Genomic DNA, 20257 nt, shown 5'->3' with positions numbered 1-20257 from the left:
GGGGTTTTGAGTTTGGGGATAAGGGTTTAGGGTTTTGGGTTTCGGGTTTCGGGTTTAGGGTTTAGGTCGTAGGGTTTATGGTTTTAGGTTTAGGGTTATAAGTGTTCAGGGTTTGGGGTTTAGGGGTTATGGTTAAGGTTTTAGGGTTTATGGTTTAGGGGTTAGGATTTAGGGTCTAGAGTTTAGGGTTTGTGGTTTAGGATTTAGGGTTTATGGTTTCAGACTTGGGTTTTGGGTTTTCGGTCTAGGGTTTAGGGTTTGAGGTTTCGGGGTTTGGGGTTTAGGGTTTTTTGGTTTAGGGTTTAGGGTTTAGGGTTTAGGGTTTTGGGTTAAAGGGTTATGGTTTACGTTTTGTGGTTTTCTATTTATGGTTTTGGGTTTTGAGTTTTGGGAATAGGATTTAGGGTTTAGGGTTTAGGGTTTAGGGTTCAGGGTTAAGGTCGTAGGGTTTATGGTTTTAGGTTTAGGGTTTAGTGTTTAGGGTTTTGATTTTAGGGTAGAGGCTTTAAGCTTTAAGGTTTTGGGTTAAGTGTAAAGCGTTTAGGTTAAGGGACTAGGGTTTTTGGTTTTACGCTTAAGGTTAAAGGATTAGGATTTACATTTTAAGGTTTTCAGTTCATGGTTCCTGGTTTAGAGTTTGGGGATTAGGGTTTAGGGTTTGGGGTTTAGGTTATAGGGTTTATGGTTTTAGGTTTAGGGTTTAGTGTTTAGGGTTTGGGGTTTAGGGTTTAGGGTTTGTGGTTCCTGGTTTAGGATTTAGGCCCTAGGGCTTTGGGTTTGGGGTTTAGAATATAGGTTTATGGCTTAGGACTTTGGGTTTTGGGTTTTGGGTCTAGGGTTTTGGGTTTGAGGTTTTAGGGTTTGGGGTTTAGGGTTTTTAATTTAGGGTTAAAGGATTAGGGTTTAGGGTTTAGGGTTTAGTGTCTATGGTTTCGGGTTAGGAGTTTAGGGTTTAGGATTTAGGGTTTTGGATGTTGGGTTTTGGGTATAGGGTTTAGAGCATATTGTTTATAGTTTAGTCTGTAGGGTTTAGGGTTTAGAGTTTTAGGTTTAGGGATTAAGGATTAGGTATTAGGGTTTAGGGTTTTGGGTTTAGGTTCTAGGGTTTAGGTTTAGGGTTTAGGGTTTACGGTTAGTGGTCTACGGCTTTTGGTTTCTGGTTTAGGTTTAGGGTTTAGGGTTTTAGGGTTTGGGGTTTACGATTTATGGTGTAAATTTTAGGATTTAGGGTTTATGGTTTAGGGTTTGGGGTTTAGGATTTAGGGTTTATGGTTTAGGGTCTAGGGTTTAGGGTAAATGGTGTAGGGTTTTTGGTTTTGGGTTTAGGATTGTGGGTTTAGGGTTTAGGTTTAGTATTTTGGGTTAGCGGCTTGGGGTTTGGGGTTTGGGGTTTAAGGTTAAGGCTTTAGGGTTTAGAGTTTAAGGTAGAGGCTTCATGCTATATGTTTTATGGTTTGGTTTTTAGGGTTTTAGGTTTAGGGTTTTAGGTTTAGGGTTTAGGGTTTATGGATTAGGGTTTAGGGTTTAGGATTTAAGGTTTAGGATTTAGTTTTTGTCGATTTAGGGTTTAGAGTTTGGGGTTTAGGGTTTACGGTTTGGGATTTAGGGTTTAGGGTTTAGTGTGTAGGGTTTAATGTGTAGGGTTTAGGGTTTATGTTTCAGGGTTTATTCGTTAGGGTTTATTGTTTATGGTTTTGGGTTTAGGGCTTTAGATTTAGGGTGTAGTGTTTTGGCTTTAGTCTTTAGGGTTTACAGTTTAGGGTTTAGGATTTACTGTTTTAGGTTTAGGGTTTAGGGTTTTGGCTTAAAGTTTGGGCTTTTAGGTTTTGGGTTTATGATTTAGGGTTTAGGGTTTAGGGTTTAGGGTTTATGATTTATGGTTTAGGGGTTAGTGTTTACGGTTTTAGGTTGAGGGTTTAAGGATTAGGGTTTATGTTTTAGTCTTTAGTGTTTATGGTCTCGGGTTTAAAGTTTAGGGTTTACTGTTCTTTTTTCCTTTTTTTTTTTCCTTTGTAACTGGGGAGGGAAGTTGGTAATCGCCTGGAGGTTCGAACCTCATACCACCTGGTGAGCATACATTTTTTCAGCACCACAACTCACCAACTACACTAGGTCATTGTTTAGGGGGCTAGGGTTTAGGATTTAATGTGTATGGTTGAGGGTTTATGTTTTCGGAATTAGGGCATTATGTTTAGGTTGTAGGAATTAGGGTTTAGTGTTTTTGGTTTTTGGTTTTTGGTTTAGGGCTTTGGATTTTGGGTGTATTGTTTAGGGTTTCAGGTTTAGGTTTTTGGCTTTAGGGTTTGGGGTGTAGGGTTTGGTTTTAAACTCTACCCTAAACTCTTAACCCTAAACCCTTAACCCTAAATCCCAATCCCTAAACCCAAAACCATAATCCCTACACCATTAACCCTAAACCAAAAACCCAAAACCGAAAGCCCAAATCCCTAAACCATAAACCATAAAGCCTAAACCCTAAACCCCAATCCCAAAAACCATACAATCTGAACCATAAACCCTAAGCACTATACCCTAAACCCTTAACCCTAATCTCTAAACCCTAAAGCATAAAAACTAAACCCTAAGCCATAAAACCTAAACCATAAACCCTAATCCCTAAACACTAATCCCTAAAGCAAAACCCGACACCATTAACGCAGAAACCAAAACCCAAAGCCCAAATCTCTCGACCATAAACCATAAACCCTAAAACTGTACACACTAAACCCTAAACCCTAAGCACTAAACCCTAAACCCTAAACCCTAAACCCTAGACCCTAAACCCTAAACCCCAAATCCTATCCCCCAAGCCCTAAAACCCTAGATCCCTAACCCCAAATCCTATACCCAAAACCATAAACCCTAGGCCCTAAACCGCGATGCATAAACCCTAAACCCTAAACCCTAAACCCTAAACCCTAAACCCTAAACCCTAAACCCTAAAACACTAAACCCTAAACCTAAACCCAAAACCATAAACCCTAAACCCTAAACCCTAAACCCAAAAGCCTAAACCCTATACCCAAAGCCTAAACCCTACACCATTAACCCTAAACCCTAAACCCTGAAACCTAAGCCTTAAACTCTAAACCTTAATCCCTAGCCCTTAATCTCTAAACCTAAAACCCTATACCATAAAGACTAAACTATAAACCATATGCACTAAACCCTAAACCCTAAACCTTAAAGCCAATACCCGAATTCCTAAACCATAAACCCTAAATCTTGATCAAAAAACTCTAAACACAAAACCCAAAATCCTAAATCCTAAACCCTAAACCCTAAACTCCAAACCTGAAATCGTAAACACTAAACCATAAAACCCTAAACCCTAAATTCTGAACCGAAAAACCCTAAACCCTAGACACTAAATCCTAAACCCTAAACCCAAAACTCTAAACCCTAAACCCCAAACCCTAAACCCTAATTCCTAAACTCAAAACCCGAAACCATAAACACAAAACCATCAACCGTAAACCCAAAACCCTTAACCCTAAACCCTAAATGGTTTAGGGTTTAATGTGTAGGGTTTAGGGTTTAGTGTTTTGATTTTAGCGTGGAGGCTTTCGGCTTTAAGGTTTATGGTTTAGTGTCTAAGGGTTAGGTTAAGGGTTTAGGGTTTAGGGTGCTAGGCTTAGGGTTTAGGGATTAGTGTTTACGTTTTACGGTTTTCTGTTTATGCTTTTGGGTTTTGAGTTTAGGGATTAGGGTTTACGATTTGGGGTCAAGGGTTTAGGTTGCAGGGTTTATGCTTTTAGGTTTAGGGTTTAGTGCTTAGGGTATTAGGGTATGGGGTTTAGGTTTTAGGGTTTATGGTTTTGGGTTTATGGTTTAGGGTTTAGGATTTAGAGTCTAGGTTTTAGGGTTTGGGGTTTAGGATTTAGGGTTTATGGTTTAGGACTTGGGATTTTTGGTTGTGGGTCTACAATTTTGGGTTTGAGGTTTTAGTTTGAGATTTAGGGTATACGGTTTAAGGTTTAGGGTTTAGGGTTAAGAGTTAAGGGATTGGGGTTTTGGTTTTGGGTTTAGTGTCTATGGTTTCGGGTTTGGTGTTTAGGGTTTAGGATTTGGGGTTTAGCATTTAGAGTTTGGGAATCCAGATTTTGGGTTTTGGTTTTGGATTTGGGGTTTTGGTATTTGGGTTTAGGGTTTAGGGTCCAGGTTTTATGTTTTAGGGTCTTGGATTTGGGTTTAGGATTTTGGATTTAGGGTGTAGTGTTTAGGTTTCAGGCTTAGCTATTTTCCTTTAGGGTTTGGGGTTTATGGTTTGGGTTGAGGTTTTAGTGTTTAAGGTTTAATTTCCAAGGATTTGGGCATGGGGTTTTGGTTTAGGGCTAATGGAGTAGGTTTCAGGATTTAGGGTTCAGTGATTAGGATGTAGGGTTTATTGTTTTGGGTTTACAGTTTAGGGTTTAGTGTTGGCGGTTTACGGTTTAGAGTTTAGAGTTTAGTGTTTAGGCTTTAGGGTTTAGTGTTTCAATTTTAGGGTAGAGGCTTTAGGCTTTAAAGTTTTGGGTTTAATGTTTTGGGTTTAGGTTAAGGGTTTAGGGTTTTAGCCTTTGGGTTAATGGATAAGAGTTTACGTTTTATGGTTTTCTATTTATGTTTTCCGGTTTTGAGTTTAGGGATTAGAGTTTAGGGTTTGGGGTTTAGGTTTTACGGTTTAGGCTGTAGGGTTTATGGGTTAGGGTTTAGGATTTAGGGCCTAGGGTTTAGGGTTTGGGGTTTAGGGTTTAGGGTTTATGGTTTAGGACTTGGGGTTTTGGGTTTTAGGTCTAGGGTTTAGGGTTTGAGGTTTCAGGGTTTGGGGTTTAGGGTTTTTGGTTTAGGGTTAAGGGATTAGGGTTTTGGTTTTAGGGTTTAGTGTCTATGGTTTCAGGTTTGGAGTTTAGGGTTTAGGATTTGGGGTTTAATGTCTAGACTTTGGGGATCAGAATTTAGGATTTATGGTTTAGGATTTGGAGTTTTGGCTGTAGTGTTTAGGGTTTAGGGTTTGGGGTTTAGGGTTTAGGTTTTAGGGTTTACGGCTTAGGGTTTGGGTTTAGGTTTTGGATTAAGGGTTCGAATAGAGGTTTTTGTGTTTACGAGTTAATTTTCAAGGATTTAGGCTTAGGGTTTACGGTTTAGGGTCAATGGTTTAGGTTTCAGGAATTAGGGTTTAGGGTTTAGTGTTTAGGTTTGCAGTTTAGGGTTTAGTGTTGAGGGATTAGAGTTTAGGGTGTAGTGTTTCGGGTTTGGGGTTTAGTGTTTCGATTTTAAGGCAAACGCTTTACTCTTTAAGGTTTTGGGTTTGTTGTGTAGGGTTTAGGTTAAGAGATTAGGGTTCAGGGTTTCAGGCTCAGGGTTTACGCTTTATGGTTTTCTGTTTACGGTTTCGGGTTTTGAGTTTGGGGATTAGGGTTTTGGGCTTCGCGTTTTGGGTTTAGGGTTTAGGTTGTAGGGTTTATGGTTTTAGCTTTAGGGTTTAGTGTTTAGGGTTTGGGGTTTAGGACTTAGGGTTTAGGTTTAGGGTTTTGGATTTAGGGTGTAGTGTTTAGGGTTTAAGGTTTAGGTTTTTGGCTTTAGGATTTGCAGTTTAGGGTTCGAGTTGAGGTTTTATTGTTTATAATTTAATTTTCAGGAATTTGGGCTTAGGGTTTGGGGTTTAGGGTTAATTGTTTAGTTTTCAGAAATTAGGGTTTAGTGTTTTGGGTTTAGGGTTTAGTGTTTAGGGTTTACAGTTTAGGGTTTAGTGTTTAGGGTTTGGGGTTTGGTGGTTCGATTTTAGCGTAGAGGCTTTAGGTTATAAGGTTTTAGGTTTAGTGTGCACGGTTTAGGTTAAGAGATTTGGGTTTAGGGTTTTTGGCTTAGGGTTAAGCGATTAGGGTTTACGTTTTATGGTTTTCTATTTATGGTTTGGGGATTATGGTTTAGGGTTTCGGGTTTCGGTTTTGGGTTTACGGTTTAGGTTATAGGGTTTATGGTTTTCGGTTTAGGGTTTAGTGTTTAGGGCTTGGGGTTTAGGATTTATGGTTTCGGATTTAGCATTTAGGGTTTAGGGTTTAGGGTTTAGGATTTATGGTTTAGGACTTGGGGTTTTGGGTTTTAGGTCTCGGGTTTTGGGTTTGAGGTTTTAGGGTTTGGGGTTTAAGGTTTTTGGTTTAGGGTTTCGGGTTTAGGGTTAAGGGATTAGGATTTAGGTTTTCGGTTTTGGAGTCTATGGTTTCGGGTTTAGTGTTTAGGCTTAGGATTTGGGGTTTAGTGTTTAGACTTTGGGAATCTGGATTTAGGGTTTATGGTTTATGGTTTATGGTTTAGGATTTGGGGTTTTGGCTGTTGGGATTAGGGTTTAGGGTCTAAAGCATAGTATTTATAGTTTAGTTTGTAGGGTTTAGGGCATAGGGTTTTAGGTTTTGGAATTAAGTATTTGGTATAAGGATTTAGGGTTTAGGGTTTAAGTTTTAGGGACTAGGGTTTAGGGTTTAGGGTTTAGGGTTTAGGGCTAATGGTCGAGGGCTTTTGGTTTCAGGTTTAGGTTCAGGGTTTTGGCTTTTAGCGTTTGGGGTTTACAGTTTATGGTGTAAGTTGTAGGGTACAATAAAACGTAAACCCTAATCCCTTAACCCTATGGCTAGAACCCTAAACCCTAAACCCTAAACCCTTAACCAGAACCCTAAACACTTAACCCAAAACCTTAAAGCCTAAAGCCTCTACCCTAAAATCGAAACACTAAACCCTAAACCCTAAACACTAAACCCTAAACCGTAAACCCTCAACACTAAATCCTAAACCTTTTAGGGTTTAGGGTTAAGGGTGTTGGGTTTACAATTTATGGTTTCATGTTGTGAGTTTAGGGAATTAGGGTTTAGAGTTTGGAGTTTTGGGTCTAGGGTTTAGGTCGTATGGTATATTGTTTTAGGTTTAGGGTTTAATGTGTAGGGTTTTAGGTTTTGGGGTTTAGGGTTCAGAGTTTTTGGTTTAGGGTTTAGAATTTAGTGTCAAGGGTGGTTCAGGATTTAGGTTTTATGGTTTAGGACATGGGGTTTAGCGTCTAGGGTTTAGGTTTAGGATTTTTGGGTTTGGGGTTTAGGGTATATGGTTTTGGGTTTAGGGTTTAGGGTTTTGGGTTAAGGCATTAGGATTTCGGTTTTAGGGTTTGGTGTTTACAGTTTCGGGTTTGGACTTGAGGGTTTAGGATTTAGGATTTAGGATTTTGGGTTTATAGTTTGGGGATCAGGATTTAGGGTTTATGGTTTAGGATTTGGGGTTTTAGCTTTAGGGTTTAGGGTTTAGGGTTTAGTGCATAGGTTTTATAGTTTAGTCATTAAGATTTAGGGTTTTAGGTTTAGAGATTAAGGATTACGGATTAGGGTTCAGGGTTTAAGGTTTAGGTTTTCATGGTTTAGGGTTTAGGGTTTAGGGTTAATGGTGTAGGGTTTAGGGCTTTGGGTTTAGGGTTTAGGCTTTTGGGTTTAGGGTTCAGGGTTCAGGGTTTAGGGTTTATGATTAATGGTGTAGGGTTTATGGTTTTGGGTTTAGGTTTAGGATTTAGGGTTTTAGGGTTTGGGGTTTTGGGTTTATGGTTTATGGTTTAGGGTGTAGGGTTTATGGTTTAGGGTTTAGGGTTTAGGTTTGGGGTTTAGGATTTAGGGTTTATGGTTTAGGGTTTGGGGTTTAGGATTTTAGGTTTAGGTGTTAGGGTTTAAGGTTTAGGGTTTTGGGGTTAGGGTTTAGGGTTTTGGGTTGAGTGCTTAGGGTTTAGGGATTGGTGTGTATGGTTTTAGGGTTTGGGGTTTAGTGTTTATGGTTTATGGTTTAGGGATTTGGGCTTTGGGTTTTCGGTTGACGGTTAATGGTGTCGGGTTTTTGGTTTAGGGTTTAGGGTTTAGGGATTAGGGTTTAATTTTTATGCTTTAGGGTTTAGAGTTTAGGGTCAAGGGTTTAGGGTTTAGGGTTTACGGTTTACGGTTTACGGTTTAGGGTTTAGTGTGTAGGGTTTAATGTTTAGGGTTTAGAGTTTAGGGTTTAGTGTCTAGTGTGTAGGGTTTAGGGTTTAGGGTTTAGGGTTTAGGGTTTCAGGTTTAGTCTATAGGGATTAGGGCTTAGGGTTTAGGGTTTACGGCTTTTTGTTTTGGGTTTAGGGCTTTGCATTTGGGGTGTAGTGTTTGGGGTTTAGTCTTTAAGGTTTCCTGTTTAGGGTTTAGAGTATAGGCTTTTACGGTTCGGGTTTAGTGTTTAGGGTATAGGGTTTAGGGTTTGGTGTTTCTTCTTCATTTTTTTTTCTTGGTAGGTGGGGAGGGAAGTACGTAATAGCCTGGTGGTTCGAACCTCAGATCCCCTGGTGAGCATATGTTCAGGGTTTATGGTTTATGGTTTCGGGTTTAGGGTTTATGGCTTATGGTTTAGGGTTTGGGGTTTAGGATCTGGAGTTTAAGGTTAAGGGTTTAGGGTTTAGGGTTTAGTGCTTAGGGTTTAGGGTTTAGTTTGTATGGTTTTAGGGATGGGGTTTAGGGTTTATTGTTTGTGATTTAGGGATTTAGGCTTGGGGTTTTGGGTTTAGGGTTAATGGTGTAGGGTATATGGTTTTGGGTTTAGGGTTGAGAATTTGTTGTTCAGGGTTTAGTGTTTAGAGTTTACAGTTTGGGGGTTTGGGGTTTGGGGTTAGTGTTAAGGCCTTAGGGTTTAGAGTTTAGGGTAGAGTTTAAATCCTAACCCTAAACCTCAAACCCTAAAGCCGAAAACCTAAACCCGCAACCCTAAAAAAAACACCCTAAATCAAAAGCCCTAAACCAAAAACCAAAAACCGAAAACCCTAAACCTTAATCCCTACACCTTAAACATAAAACCCTAAACCCGAAACCCTAAAGCCTAAACCTGAAATCCTAAACCCTAAACCCTACACATTAAATTCTAAATCCTAACTCCCTAAACAACTGCCTAGTGCAGTTGGTGAGTTGTGGTGCACAGGAGGTTTGAGATTCAAACCACTAGGCAATGACCAACTTCCCTCCCCACTTATAAAGGGAAAAATAATGTAAGAAGAAACCCTAAACCCTAAACCGTAAACCCGAAACCATAAACACTAAAGACTAAAACCAAAACCCTAATCCCTATACCCTAAACCCTAAACCCTAAACCCTAAACCCTAAATACTAAACCCAAAACTCTAAACCCTAAACCCTAAACTGTAAACCCTAAAGACAAAACCATAAATACTACACTGTAAATCCAAAGCCCTAAACCCAAAACCATAAACCATAAACCCTAACTCATAAACCCTAAACCATAAACCCTAAACCCTTAACCTAAAACCCTAATCCTTACACCCTAAACCTAAAACCCTAAACCCTAAACCCTACACATACACACTAAATTCTAAACCCGAAACCGAGATAAACTAAACCCTAAACCCTAAATCCTAAACCCTAAAACCTAATCCCTAAACCCTAAGCCTAAAACCCTAAACCATAAACCCTAAACCCAAAACCCTAAACACCAAACCCTAAAACTTATAGCATGAAGCCTCTACCCTAAATTCTAAACCCTAAAGCCTTAAACCTAAACCTCAAACCCCAAACTCCAAAACGTAAACCCAAAACACTAAACCATAAACACTAAACCCTCAATCCTAAACCCAAACCCATAAACCCAACACCATTAACCCCAAAGCCAAAACCCAAAGCCAAATCCCTAAACCATTAACCAAAAACCCTAAAACAATGCACAGGTTTAGGATTTTAGGGTTTGGGGTTTAGGTTTTATGGTGTAGGGTTTAGGGTTTAGGGTATATGGTTTAGGGTTTAGGGTTTGGGTTTGGGTTTAGGATCTAGGGCTTAGGTTTAAGGGTTTGGGGTTTAGGATTTAGGGTTTAGGGTTTAGGATCTAGGGTTTAGGGTTTTGGGTTTATGGTTTAGGGTTTTGTGTGTATGGTTTTAGGATTGGGGTTTAGGGTTTAGGGTTTATGGTTTATGGTTTAGGGATTTGGGCTATGGGTTTGGGGTTTAGGGTTAATAGTTGTAGGGTTCATGGTTCTAGGTTTAGGGTTGAGTGTTTAAGGTTTAGGGTTTACTGTTTAGGGTTTATGGTTTGGGGTTTGGGGTTTAGGCTTAATTGTTTAGGGTTTAGAGTTTAGGGTTGAGGCTTCAGGCTTTAAGGTTTAGGGTTTTGTGCTTTTGGTTTTGTGTTTACGGTGTAGGGAATAGGGCTGAGGGTTTAGGGTTTAGGCGTTAGGTTTTAGGGTTTAGGGTTTAGGTTTTATGGTTTATGGTTTTGGGTTTATGGTTTTTGGTTTAGGGTTTAGGGTATACGCTTTAGGGTTTGGGGTTTAGGGTTTATGATTTAGGGTATGGGGTTTTGGGTTTTACGTCTGGGGTTTAGGGTTTAGGGTTTAGGGTTTTACGGTTTGGGTTTATGGTTTAGGGTTGGGGGTTCAGTTTTGGGTTTAGGGTTAAGGGATTGGGATTTAGGTTTTTGGGTTTAATGTCTTTTGTTTCGGTTTGGAGTTTAGGGTTTAGGATTTGGGATATAGGGTTTAGAATTTGGAGATCATGATTTAGGGTTTGTGGTTGAGGATTTGGGGTTTTGGCTTTAGCGTTTAGTTCATAAAGTTTACAATTTAGTCCGTAGGGTTTAGGGTTTCGGGTTTTCAGTTTAGGGATTAAGGATTAGGTATTCGGGTTTAGGGTTTAAGGTTTAGGGTTTAGGGTTTAGGGTTTAGGGTTTAGGGTTTAGGGTTAATGATTTGGGGTTTATGGTTTTGGGTTTAGGTCTAGCGTGTAGAGTTTAGGGTTTAAGGGTTTGGGGTTTAGGGTTTATGTTGTAGGGTTTAGGGTTTAGGGTATATGGTTTAGGGTTTAGGGTTTGGGTTTAGGATCTAGGGCTTAGGTTTTAGCGTTTGGGGTTTAGGATTTAGGGTTTAGGGTTTAGGATCTAGGGTTTAGGGTTTTGGGTTTATGGTTCAGGGTTTTGTGTGTATGGTTTTAGGATTGGGGTTTTGGGTTTAGGGTTTAGGGTTTAGGGTTTATGGTTTATGGTTTAGGGATTTGGGCTATGGGCTTGGGGTTTAGGGTTAATAGTTGTAGGGTTCATGGTTCTAGGTTTAGGGTTGAGTGTTTAAGGTTTAGGGTTTACTGTTTAGGGTTTATGGTTTGGGGTTTGGGGTTTAGGCTTAATTGTTTAGGGTTTAGAGTTTAGGGTTGAGGCTTCAGGCTTTAAGGTTTAGGGTTTTGTGCTTTTGGTTTTGTGTTTACGGTGTAGGGAATAGGGATGAGGGTTTAGGGTTTAGGCGTTAGGATTTAGGGTTTAGGGTTTAGGTTTTATGGTTTATGGTTTTGGGTTTATGGTTTTTGGTTTAGGGTTTAGGGTTCACTCTTTAGGGTTTGGGGTTTAGGGTTTATGATTTAGGGTATAGGGTTTTGGGTTTTAGGATCTAGGTTTTAGTGTTTATGGTTTGGGGTTTAGGATTTTACGGTTTAGGGTTTAGGGTTTAGGGTGTTTGTTTTGGATATAGGGTTTAGGGTTTAGGGTTTAGTGCTTAGGGTTTAGGATTTAGTGTGTATGGTTTTAGGGTTGGGGTTTACGGTTTAGGGTTTATGGTTTATGGTTTATGGTCTAAGCTTTAGGGATTTGGGCTTTGCCTATTGGTTTAGGGTTAATTGTTTTGGTTTCAGGATTTAGGGTTTAGGGTTTAGGGTTTAGGGTTTAGGGTTAGGGTTTAGGGTTTACAGTTTAGGGTTTAGGGTTTAATATGTTGGGTTTAAGGTTTAGGGTATAGAGTTTATGGTTTGGGGTTTAGGGTTTAGTTTTTAGGGTTTTGGGTTTAGGGTTTAGATTTTAGGAATTAAGGTTTCGGCTTTAGGCTTTAAGGTTTGGTGTTTAGTGTGTAGGGTTTAGGGATTAGGGTTTGGGGTTTAGTGATTAGGATTTAGGTTGTAGGGTTTAGGGTTAAGTGTTTAGGGTTAATGGTTTAGGGTTCAGTTTTTATTGTTTTGGGATTAGTATTTTTGGTTTATGGTTTAGGGTTTAGGGTTTTGGATTTAGTGTTTAGGGTTTAGGGTTTAGGCTATAGGGTTTAGGATTTATAGTTCAGGATTTTTGGTTTTGGGTTTAGGGTATAAGGTTTCAGTTTTAAGGTTTTGGGTTTTGGTTTTAGGGTTTAGGGTATAAAATATAGGATTGAGGGTTTAGGGTTTAGAGTTTGGGGTTTAGGGTTTGGGGTTTTAGGTTTTGGCTTTTGGGTTTAATAGTGATGGTGTGGGGCTTTTGGCTTAGCATTTAGGGTTTAAGGTTTTTGGGTATGGGGTTTAGGTTTTAGGGTCATGGTTTTGGGTTTTGGGTTTAGGGTTTGTGTTTACGGTTTAGGGTGTAGTGTTTAGGTTTACGGTTTAGGTCATAGGGTTTAGGGTTTATGGTTTTGGGGTTAGGGTTTAAATACTAGGTTTTAAGGATATGCTTTGGGATTGAGGTTTATGGTTTAGTCTTTGGGATTTAGGGTTATGGTTTAGGGATTACTGTTTAGGGTTTTGGGTTTAGGGTTTAAGGCTTGGGTTTTAGGGTTTAGGGTTTAGAGTATAAGGCTTTAGGGCTTCAGGTTTAAGCTTAGGGGCTTGGGATTTGGGTTCTAGGTTTTAGTGTTGTAGGGTTTTGTGTTTAGGGTATGATGTTTAGGGTTTAGGGTTTTGGCTTTATGGTTTAGGGATCAGGGTATAGGATTTAGGGTTTTGGATTTAGTGTCTGGGGTTTATGGTTTGGGGTTTAGTATTTAGGATTTAGGGTTTAGGATTTAGGGTTTATGGTTTAGGACTTGGGGTTTTGGGTTTTCTAGGGCTTAGGGTTTAAGGTTTTAGGGTCTGGGGTTTAGGATTTCTAGTTTTGGTTTTAGGGTTTATGGTTAAGGTATTAGGGTTTAGGTTTTAGGGTTTAGTGTCTATGGTTTTAGGTTTGGAGTTTTGAGTTTTGGATTTGGGGTCTATAATTCAGGATTTTGGGTTTTGGCTTCAGAGTTTAGGGTTTAGGGCTTAGGGTTTAGGGTTTAGTGTGTAGGGTTTACAATTTTGTCTTTAGTGTTTAGGGCTTAGGGTTTTAGTTTTAGGGATTAACGATTAGGTATTAGGGTTAAGGGTGTAGGGTTTAGGGTTTAGGTTTTAGGGGTTAGGGTTTTGGGTTTAGGGTTTCGGGTTTCGGGTTTAGGTTTTAGGGGTTAGGGTTTTAGGTTTAGGGTTTCGGGTTTAGGTTTAATTGTCTAGGTTTATGGTTTCGGGTTTAGGTTTAGGGTTTAAGGTTTTAGGGTTTGGGGTTTAATGTTTATGGTGTAGGTTTTAGGGTTTAGGGTTGATTGTTTAGGGTTTAGGGTTTGGGATTTAGGATCTAGCGCTTAGGTTTTAGGGTTCGGGGTTTAGGATTCGGGGTTTTGGGTTTAGGGTGTAGGGTTTAGGGTTTAGGGTTTACTGTTTCAGGTTTAGTGTTTAGGGTTTTAGGTTTTGGGTGTAGGGATTAGGGTTTATGGTTCAGGGTTTAGGGTTTAGGGTTTAAGGTTTATGGTTTAGGGTTTATGGTTTATGGTTTATGGTTTATGGTTTATGGTTTATGGTTTTGGGCTTAGGGCTTTGTATTTAGGATAGAGTGTTTAATGTTTAGTCCTTAGGGTTCAGGGTTTTGGGTTAGGGTTTAGTGTTTAGGGTTGACGGTTTTGGGTTTTGAGTTTTAGTTTTAGGGTTTAGGTGCTAGGGTTTAGAGTTTACGGAAGAGGCTTCAGGCATTAAGGTTTAGGGTTTACTGTTTAAGGTTTAGGTTTTAGGGTTTCTAGTTTAGTGTTTATGGTTTAGGGTTTACAATTTGTGGTTTAGAGTTTTGCGTTTTGGGTCTAATATGTAGGGTTCAGGGTTTAGGGTATAGGGTTTAGTGTGTAGAGTTTAGGATTTAGGGTTTATGGTTTCAGGTTTATGGTTTAGGGATTAGGGTTTTGGGTTTTGGGTTTAGGGTTTAAGTTTTAGGGTTGAGGGTTTAGGGTTTAGGGTATATGGCTTTTGGTTTTGGGTTCAGGCTTTTGTAGTTAGGGTGTAGTGTTTAGGGTTTTGGCTTTTGGCTTTTGGCTTTTGGACTTTGGGTTTAGGGTTTAGATTGAGGTTTTAGGGTTTTAGGTTTAATGTTCAGGGATTTGGACTTAGGGTTTAAGGGTTTTTGGTTAATGGTTTAGGTTTCACGATTCAAGGTTTCGTGTTTAGGGTTTAGGGTTTATGGTTTATTGTTTAGTGTTTAGGGTTTACGGTTTAAGGTTTAGTGTTGAGGGTTTACGGTTTAGGCAATAATGTTTAGGGTTTAGGGTTTAATGTTTCGATTTTAGGGTAGAGGCTTTAGGCTTTAAGGTTTAGGGTTTAGTGTTTTATGGTTTAGTTGTTAGGGTTTTAGGGTTTGGGTTAAGGAATTAGGGTTTACGATTTTTGGTTTTCTGTTTATGGTTTCAGGTTTTGAGTTTGGGGATTAGGGTTTAGGGTTTAGTGTTTAGGTTGTGGGGTTTATGGTTTTAGGTATAGGGTTTAGTGTTTAGGGTTTTAGGGTTTAGGGTTTTGGGTTTTTGGTTTAGGGTATAGGGTATTGGATTTAGGGTATACGGTTTAGGGTGTGGGGTTTAGGGTTTAGTGTTTCAGGTTTAGGGTTAGGTTTTAGATTTTGGGTATAGGGATTAGGGTTTATTGTTTAGGGTATAGGGTTTAAGTTTTAGGGTTTTTGGTTTAGGGTTTATGGTTAATGGTTTTGGGTTTAGGGCTTTGTATTTAGGGTAGAGTGTTCAGGGTTTAGTCTTTAGGGTTTAGGGTTTTGGGTTAGGGTTTACTGTTTAGGGTTTACGGTTTTTGGTTTTGGGTTTAGGGTTTCGGGGCTTGGGTTTAGTGTTTAGGGTTTACGGTTTTGGGTTTTGGGTTTAGGCTTTAGGGGCTAGGGTTTAGATTTTAGGGAAGAGGCTTCAGGATTTAATATTTAGGGTTTAATGTTTAAGGTTTAGGTTTTAGGGTTTAGGGTTTAGTGCTTATGGTTCAGGGTTTACAATTTAGGGTTTAGAGTTTTGGGTTTTGGGTCTAATATGTAGGGTTTAGGGTTAAGGGTATAGGATTTTGTGTGTAGAGTTTAGGGTTTAGGCTTTTGGGTTTTAGGTTTCAGGTTTTGGGATTACAGTTTTGGGTTTAGGGTTTAGGGTTTAGGTTTTTGGGTTTAGGGTTTAGGGTATATGGTTTTTTGTTTTGGGTTCAGGGTTTTGGATTTATGGTGTAGTGTTTAGGGTTTTGGGTTTTAAGTTTTGGCTTTTGGATTTGGCGTTTAGGGTTCAGGTTTAGGTTTTAGGTTTTTAGGTTTAATGTTCAGGGATTTGGACTTAGGGTTTAAGGGTTTTGGGTTAATGGTTTAGGTTTTAGGATTCAAGGTTTTGTGTTTAGGGTTTAGGGTTTGGGGTTTAGTGTTAAGGGTTTACAGTTTAGGGTTTAGTATTGAGGTTTTACGGTTTAGGGATTAATGTTTAGGGTTTAGGGTTTAATGTTTCGATTTTAGGGTAGAGGCTTTAGGCTCTAAGGTTTTTAGGGATTAGTGTTTAGGGTTTAGGTTAAGGGTTTAGGCGTTAGGGTTTTAGTGTTAGGGTTAAGGAATTAGGGTTTACGTTTTATGGTTTTCTATATATGGTTTCGGGTTTTTTTGTTTGGGGATTAGGGTTTAGGGTTTAGGGTCTAGGGTTTTGTGTTTAGGTTGTGGGGTTTATGGTTTTAGGTTTAGGGTTTAGTGTTTAGGGTTTTAGGGTTTGGGGTTTAGGGTTTACGGTTTAGGGTATAGTGTATTGAATTTAGGGTCTAGGGTTTAGGGTTTGGGGTTTAGGATTTAGGGTTTATGGTATAAGACTTTGGGTTTTTTTTTTGGGTTTTGGGTTTAAGGTTATTGGGTTTGAGGTTTACGGTTTATGGCTTAGGGTTTAGGGTTTAGGGTTAAGGTATTAGGGTTTAGGGTTTAGGGTTAAGGTATTAGGGTTTAGGTGTTAGGGCTTAGGGCCTATGGTTTCGGGTTTGAAGTTTTGGGTTTAGGATTTTGGGTTTTGGCTTTAGGGTTTAGGGTTTAGGGTTTAGGGTTGAGGGTTTAGTGCATATGGTTTATAGTTTAGTCTTTAGGGTTTGGGGTTTAGGGTTTTTGGTTTAGGGAATATGGTTTAGGTATTAGGATTTAGAGTTTAGGGTTTAGGTTTCAGGGTTCAGGGTTTTTTTTTGGTATGGTATGGTTTAGGGTTTAGGGTTTTTGGTTTAGGGCTAATGGTCTAGGGTTTATCGTTTCGGGTATAGGTTTAGGGTTTGGGGTTTTAAGGTTTGGGGTTTATGGATTATGGTGTAGGTTTTAGGGTTTAGGGTTTATGGTTTGGGATTTAGGGTTTGGTGTTTTGGATCTAGGGCTTAGAGTTTTCGGTTTGGGGTTTAGGATTTAGGGTCTAGGGTTTAGGGTGTAGGGTTTAGGGTGTAGGGTTTAGGATTTTAGGTTTAGGGAGCAGGGAGTTGGGTTTATGTTTAGAGTTTAGGGTTTAAGTTTTAGGGTTTAGGGTTTAGGGTCTATGGTTTATGGTTTTGGGTTTAGGGCTTTGGATTTAGGGAAGAGTGTTTAGGGTTTAGTCTTAGGGTTTTGGGTTTAGGGTTTTGGGTTTAGGGTTTACGGTTTAGGGTTTAGAGTTTAGGGTAGAGGCTTTAACGCTTTAAGTTTTAGGGTTTATTGTTTAGGGTTTAGGGTTTAGGGTTTTGGGTTTCGGGTTTTGGAATTTGGGCTTTGCGTTTTAGGTTTAGGGTGAATGGTTTTGGTTTCAAGATTTTGGGTTTAGGGTTTAGGGTTTACGGTTTTGGGTTTTGGGTTTTGGGTTTGGGGCTAAGGGCCTAGGGTTTAGAGTTCAGGGTCGAGGCTTCAGGCTTTAAGGTTTAGGGTTTACTATTTAGGGTATAGGTTTTGCTATTGAGGGTTTAGTTTTTATGGTTCGAGTTTACAATTTTGTGTTTAGTGTTTAGGGTTAGGGTTTAATTTGTAGGGATTAGGGTATAGTCTTTTGTTTGTAGGGTTTAGGGTTTTAGGTTTAGGGTTTAGGGATTTTTGTTTTGGGTTTAGGGTTTAGGTTTCAGGGTATATGGGTTGTGGTTTTGCGTTCAGGGTTCTGGATTGAAGGTGTAGTGTTTAAGGTTTCGGCTTTTGGCTTTTGGCTTCAGGATTTGGGGTCTAGGGTTAGTGTTGAGGTTTTAGGGTTTAAGGTTTAATGTTTTGGGATTTAGACTTAGGGTTTAGGGTTTAGGGTTAATGGTTTAAGTTTCAGGATTTAGGGTTTCACGTTTAGGGTTTAGGGTTTAGTGTTTAGGGTTTACGGTTTAGGGTTTAGTGTTGAGGGTTTACGGTTTAGGTTTTAGGGTTTAGTGTTTCGATTTTAGAGTAGAGGCTTTACGCTTTAAGGTTTAGGGTTTTGTGTTTATTGTTTAGGTTAAGGGTTTAGGTGTTAGTGTTTTAGGTTTAGGTTCAAGGGGTTAGGGTTTACGTTTTATGGTTTCTGTCTATGGTTTTGGGTTTTGAGTTTAGGGATTAGGGTTTAAGGTATGGGGTTTAGGGTTTACTGTTTAGGTTGTAGGGTTTAATAGTTTTAGGTTTATGGTTATAGGGTTTGGGGTTAGTGTTTATGGTTTAGTGTTTTGGTTAGGGTCTAGGGTTTAAGGAGTGGGGTTTAGGATTTAGGGTTTATAGTTTAGGACTTAGGGTTTTAGGTTTTGGGTCTAGGGTTTAAGGTTAAAGGTTTTAGGGTTTGGGGTTTAGGGTATATGGTTTATGGTTTCGGGTTTACGGTTAAGGGATTAGGGTTTAGGTTTTAGGGTTTAGTGTCTATGGTTTCCGGTTTGGAGTTTTGGATTTAGGATTTGGGGCTTAGGGTTTAGACTTTAGGGATCACGATTTAGGGTTTATGGTTCTGGATTTTGGGTATTAGCTTTAGGGTTTTGGGTTTGTGGTTTATGGTCTAAGGTTTAGGGATTTGGGTTTTGCGTTTTGGGTTCAGGGTTAATGGTTTTGGTTTTAGGATTTACGGTTTAGGGTTTAGGTTTTAGGGTTTAGGGTTTAGGGTTTAGGGTTTAAGGTTTAGGGTTTACGGTTTTGGGTTTTGGGTTTATGGCTAAGGGCCTAGGGTTTAGCAGTTAGGGTAGAGGCTTCAGGCTTGGAGGTTGAGGGTTTACTTTTTAGGGTTTAGGTTTTAGCGTTTTTGGTTTAGTTTTTATTGTTTGGGGTTTACGGTTTAAGGTTTAGTGTTTAGGGTATAGGGTTTTGTGTGTAGGGTTTAGGATTTATGGTTTAGGGTTTTAGGATTTGGGTTTTGGGGTTAGGGTTTAGGGTTTAGGTTTTAGGGTTGAAATAACCTTGAGGGGGGGTGAATAGGTTATATGTTTGAGATTCACACTTGCACCAAGGTCAAGTAAGGCATGCTCAATGTAGGTGTTGCCTATGACACAAGATATGGTAGGGCTCCCTGGATCCTTATACTTCGTTGCTATAGGCTGAGTAATTATGGAACTAATGTTACCTGCCAAGAACACCTTTTTGGGTACACTAGTGATACGTTTGTGAGTGCACAAATCTTTTAGTACCTTTGCATAGGCGGGGATCTGGGATATGGCATCCAGAAGGGGGATGTTCACTTCTACCTTTTTGAAGACTTCTAAAATTTTGTCTATGGAAGTAGTCTTCCTTTTGTTTACCAAGCGATTAGGAAATGGGACAGGATGAACATAAGGACTGTTAGGGATTTGCCCCTGTTCAGAAGAATCATTTTTGGTTTCCTCAACCAAATCATCTTTAGTTTCAAAAAAATCTTTAGGTTCATCAGACGAACCTAAAATAAGAGGCACACTTGTGTCCTCAACTGAAGGAGTGTTAACATGAGTAATAGATGAGGAAGATTTAGGATCGCTCTGTTGGTACTCTCTACCACTCCTAAGGGCATAAACAACATTACATTGGTTAGAGGTCCCTTGTTGGGTCTGACCTTGTACTATATTCAGTGGTGCATTAGTTGATATTTGTGAACTAACAGGCTGATGATGCCTAGGGTTAGGCTCTGGTTAACTGGGTAAAGTTCCTTGCTCCCTCTCACATATAATTAGACAACTTGAGTAAGTTCTCTCATAAGATTTTAATGGCTTGTCATGAGGAGAGTCATATTTTTTTCCAAGTCACTTATTCTACTTACCTCTCCAGTGTTGGTAAACCCAGGGGGTTTTTGATAAGATGATAGGAGAGGGGCCCTAGGAAAACTAGCCTGAGGTCCTACATTTGACCTAGGAAAAGTATTTTAAGAAAAATATTATTGTGCAAAGGGAGGCCTTTGGAGTCCAGGTTGACCTTGATTATAGAAATTGGAACGCCCTGCTTGGTTGCCCTGATTCCAAGAAAAATTTGGATGATTTCTCCATCCTGGATTGTGGGTATTACTATATGGATTATTCTGGTATAAGGCATTAACACTATCATTAGAAGTGCCCCCAGAGGTGTTGGGGCATTCTTCTAGGAGATGTTCAGGGGACTGTCACCAAGCACAAATCTTAATCAAATTGACTGATGATGGCTCTCTAGGAACAATAACCTCAATTCTCTTGATTAGGCTATCCAAATGTTTTTTCATGGCTACTATCACATCCACAAAATATCCTTTTCCTCCTATGGTTCTTTCACTCTCTTGGGTTGAATCCCACTCATGGGTTTTGTCAACTAAGTCAAGTAAGAATTCTCATGCCTTTCCTTCATCTGTAAAGGATATGAATCCCTCAGGGCATATAGACTCTATCATTTGTTTAGTTGGGTAATCAATACCCTCATAAATTATTTGACATAAATGCCATAGGTCTAGGCCATGGTGAGGGCATTCTTGGAGTAGATCCTTGAATCTCTCCATAAGTTTGGAAAATGACTCACTAGGCTTTTGCCTAAACTGAAGGATATCACTTCTAAACTTATTGGTCTGGTGAGTTGGGAAAAGCTTCTTAAGGAAGATAACTGTGAACTGTTCTCATGAGGTTATGGAATTTTTGGGTAACCTATACAATCACTTCTTAGCTTGGTCTTTTAATGCAAAAGTGATAAACCTAAGCTTAACAGCATCATCAGAAAGTTGTTGGATCTTAATTAGAACACATACCTCTTCAAATTCCCTTAGAAATAGGTATGTATCCTCAGAGGTCAACCTGTGGAAGTGGGGAAACATAGTGATGTATTGAGATTTGAGTTCAAAATTATTGCCCTGGGC

At 39.5% G+C, this 20257-nt stretch overlaps 1 non-coding gene across 1 annotated transcript; it reads left to right on the top strand.

The window, feature by feature from the left end:
* The first annotated feature begins 19859 nt into the window (after positions 1-19859).
* LOC122065464 lies at positions 19860-19966 on the top strand. Its single transcript, XR_006136017.1, has one exon. It is a non-coding gene; the product is annotated as a small nucleolar RNA R71 (small nucleolar RNA).
* Positions 19967-20257: the final 291 nt, after the last annotated feature.

The sequence above is a fragment of the Macadamia integrifolia genome, unplaced genomic scaffold (genome assembly GCF_013358625.1).
Source record: "Macadamia integrifolia cultivar HAES 741 unplaced genomic scaffold, SCU_Mint_v3 scaffold2026, whole genome shotgun sequence".
NCBI lineage: Eukaryota > Viridiplantae > Streptophyta > Magnoliopsida > Proteales > Proteaceae > Macadamia > Macadamia integrifolia.
Note: the sequence above shows the minus strand (reverse complement) of the source record. Positions and strands in the feature narration are given on the sequence as shown.